The sequence below is a fragment of the Echinops telfairi genome, unplaced genomic scaffold (assembly GCF_000313985.2).
Source record: "Echinops telfairi isolate 266 unplaced genomic scaffold, ASM31398v2 ScPeMD7_7417;HRSCAF=8455, whole genome shotgun sequence".
Taxonomy (NCBI): Eukaryota; Metazoa; Chordata; class Mammalia; order Afrosoricida; family Tenrecidae; genus Echinops; species Echinops telfairi.
Window position 1 is genome coordinate 4,471,321 of NW_022111317.1, and position 3,821 is coordinate 4,475,141.

Consider the following 3,821-nt stretch of genomic DNA (forward strand, 5'->3'; position numbering starts at 1 on the left):
CACACTGTGTCTCCGGCGCAATTCACACACTGTGTTGTCCCCTGTAGGGCTATGGGTCAGTGAGGGGCGTCATGTCTCATAGGCCCTCTCTGTGGATTGGCTGCTCTAATTGGCCGGCCCCTCAGACTTCTCCAATGGTTCCCTACTCCATGCCGGCATGTTGCGTTCACATCTTGGAGCACTGGGTTGAAGTCTGGTCCCTCTTGCACAACTCTTCTTAATATGAGTGGAGTATCGTATGGCATGGTATGTGAATAATGTGCCAATAAATCTACTCTTTTTAAAGAGTTACAGTCTCAGAATCCCACAGTAGCAGTTCCATCCTGTCTGATAGAGTTGCTCTGAGTCAGAATCAATTCCATGGCAGTGGGTGTTTTGGAAGCCAGGCTCTGCGGGCCATGCTGCCTGGAGTGACAGGGAAGAAGGAGAGCATGATGGGAGAAGGCTGAGGGATGGTGTTGGGAGTGTTGATCCGTGTCTGTGTGGATACACTGGGGCCACACGAGTTAAACAGTGGACTGCTAACCAGAAGGTTGGTGGTTCGAACCTGCCCAGTGGATCCTGGGAAGAAAGACCTGGTGATCTGTCCCCACATAAGATTACGGCCAAGAAAACCCTATGGGACAAGTTGTTCTCTGTCACGTGGGGTCACTATGAGTTGAAAATCCATTGGATGGCAAGTTATAAGTGGATGCAACCTCATTCAACAACAGGGTTTCTTGATTATGTTAATGCAGCCAGGATGTGCTGTGTGCTGTGTTTCTTAGTCAATCACTCCGACACCCCCCCCCGCCCCCCCCCATACCATCAAGTCAAATCTGACTCACCATGACTCCACAGGACAGACCAGAACCGTCTCTGTGGGTTTCCAAGACTATTTATGGGAGTAGAAAGCCTTTCTCCCGTGGAGAATCACTCTTGAGGTGTAAAAACAGCAGATTAGGCACAGAAGCAGAGAGACGCCGAGAAGTTCACGCCACGTGAACATCGCCAAGGAACTAAGGAGGAGAGACTACAAAGAGACCAGGCCCTTCCCCCAGAGCTGACAGAGAAACCCTTCCTCCCGGAAACGGTCTCTTAAACCTGGCGGATAAAAGTCTGCTTGTTAATGGCCCCTAAGTGTGGCATTTCTGTAAAAGCAGCACCTGGGAGCTACGGCAAGTGGAGAGGGACAGACATCTTCACGAGGCTGTTGGGGGAAGTCAGGTGGGTAAGGCTCTTGGCCTGAGCAGGCAGATCCTAGGGCCCCAAGCAACCACCGTCGTTAAAGCAAGCGCTTTGCTGCCAACCTAAAGGTGGTGGTTGTAAGGCGCCCCAAGTTGGTCCCAGCTCACAGCGACCCTACGTGCAACATAACAAAACTGCCCGCTTCTGTGAGATCGTCACAATTATTGGGAGCCCATTGTTGTGGCCACTGTGTCAATCTATCTTGTTGAGGGCCTTCCTCCTTTTTGCTGACCCTGTGCCTTACCAAGCACGACGTCCTTCCCCAGGGTCTGGTCTCTCCTGAGAACACGCCCACAGTACGTGAGAGGAACTCTCACCGTTCTTGCTTCTAAGGACCCTTCGTGCTGTGCTTCTCCCAAGATGGATTTGCTTGTTCTTCTGACAGCCCATGATACTTGCACTATTGGTCGTCAGCACCTTAATTCCAATGCACGGATGCCTCCTCAGTCTTCTTATTCAGTGTCTAACTTTCACATTCATGAGGGTATTGAACATACCGGGCCTTGGGTCAGGTGCCCCTTAGTCAATATTACAGCCTAGAAACTGGGGCAGTTCCACTCTTTCATATGGGGTGCCTATGGGTCCGAATCGACCCCATTTCATACAAGAGCCACACACCTCCATCCAGTACTCCCTTGGCAAGCAGTTCAACACCCAACTGCTGGTGGTTTGAAGCCACCCAGAGGCACCTTGGAAGACAAGCATGGCCATCCCACTCCAGGAGTGCGATGGGGAGGTGGGGATCTGAACAGATATCAGCTTGGAAAGTGGGTGGAATCTCCCAAGCCCATGAGCCTGGCAGCTGTTGGGAGCTGTTGGGTGAGGATGGGAGGATCCCTGTGCCCTACGCCTGAGGGCAGTGGAGTTTCCCAAGGAGAGCCTACCCCAGGTCATGATGTGGTCTGTCATGTGGCTTGTAGCAAGGGCACCCGCAGACCATCTGTCAATGGTTACTAAGTCTAGCCTTCCTAAGTCTCCCTCCCTCCAACAAGCCTCTCTGCACACAACAGCGGACTCTGTGTGGTCCTCTGGCCCTCCTGTGATGCTGCACCAAATCCTTGCCATCACTCTATAAACCTTCCTGAGGCCAGGGGCTCCCCTGGTGACCCTGTAGTCATGGACCCATGCCTGCTCAGTGCCTAGCTTCCAGGGGGGCGGGGTGTCCCTGGGATAGCTTATCCTTCCAGGCAGTCAATAGGTATTGATCACTGATGATGAAATTCAAACTCTCCAGGGTCCAGGCAGGCAGGGGGAGCTCTGGCCCATTGTCACCCTGTGAAAATGCAGGGCTGGCATTAAACCCACCGGTTAGACATGTGCATTTCATGTGAACTGTCCGGGCATCCCCCAGGTAACAATGAACTCGCTGTCCCCACACTGATCTGGCCAGAGGAAACCCACGTGGACCTTGCCTCTGGCCTCCAACCCTCCAGTTTGCAAGATCAGGGCTGTTGGGAGCAACCCCCTCAGCACAGATTACTGTGGACATTTCCAAGGACAGGAGTTGTCCATCTCTGGTCCCTAACACAGCCCCATCTGGGAGCAGGTGCTGTGTTACCTCATTGGGCTGCGGAGTCCAGGTCTCTTAGATGTTCCTCATCTCAACAACCTTCCCTGGCTCCCTACTGCCCGTGGCCGCAGGGGGCAAACAGCCTGTCACAGTGCCTCCTCTTCTACTATACCGTGCATCTGTGAACCCACAGCCATTTACCGTGTGACTTCTGGGAGGAGTTTGGGTGGGGCAGGAGGCAAGAGTGGGCAGGATAGAATTAGGGCAACAGAGACCTTACTTGTTTTTATTCACGTAAAGACGGATGTATTTACTAAAATTCTATTAATGTGGTCACCATGTGCACAGTAGAGGAGCTGAAGTGTGCAAATCGATCGAGGTTGATATCTATGATCCCGAAGTGGATCAAGGCGACAACATTCCCATGACTTCGTCTTTCATTCGCTGCAGGGAGTAGTCATTCAAATGCTTGAAGACCGCCCCCCTGCCCAAACCCACGCCTTCAGCCAAGGGGTAACTTCTCCAAACACATGGATCCTCAAGTGGGCCAGGCTCTCGGGTGCCGGCTGCCCAGTCTTCCTAAAGGGAACAAAAACGCACGCTGCTCCTGGCTTCCGCGACCTACAGTCAGTAGAGGCGTGACTGACCCAAAGGGGGAGAGATCCCCGGGACAGCGCCCACAATTCCAGGCCAACTTCCCGCAGCCTGACCACGGGGAGGCAGAAAATGAGGACTCCTTCCTGCTCGGAAAACACGACCGACGAGGATGGGATTCGAACCCACGCGTGCAAAGCACAATGGATTAGCAGTCCATCGCCTTAACCACTCGGCCACCTCGTCCCGCACGGGGCGGCTCGCCCTACTCTCTCTTATCACTCATCTCCTCCTGCTCTCCCGCCCCTCCCGGGCCCTCTGCCAGCCCGCCCCGCGGAGCGGACCCCTCAGGACACACCCGTCAGGACTGGGGACCCGGGGAGAGAAACGCTTGGCTTCGCTCGGTTTTCCTCCTCCGCCCGCCGCGGCCATCCTTCCTGCCCCGAGCTGCAAGCCAGCTCCGCTCCGTTTCCCCTTCGGGCCCCGCGCC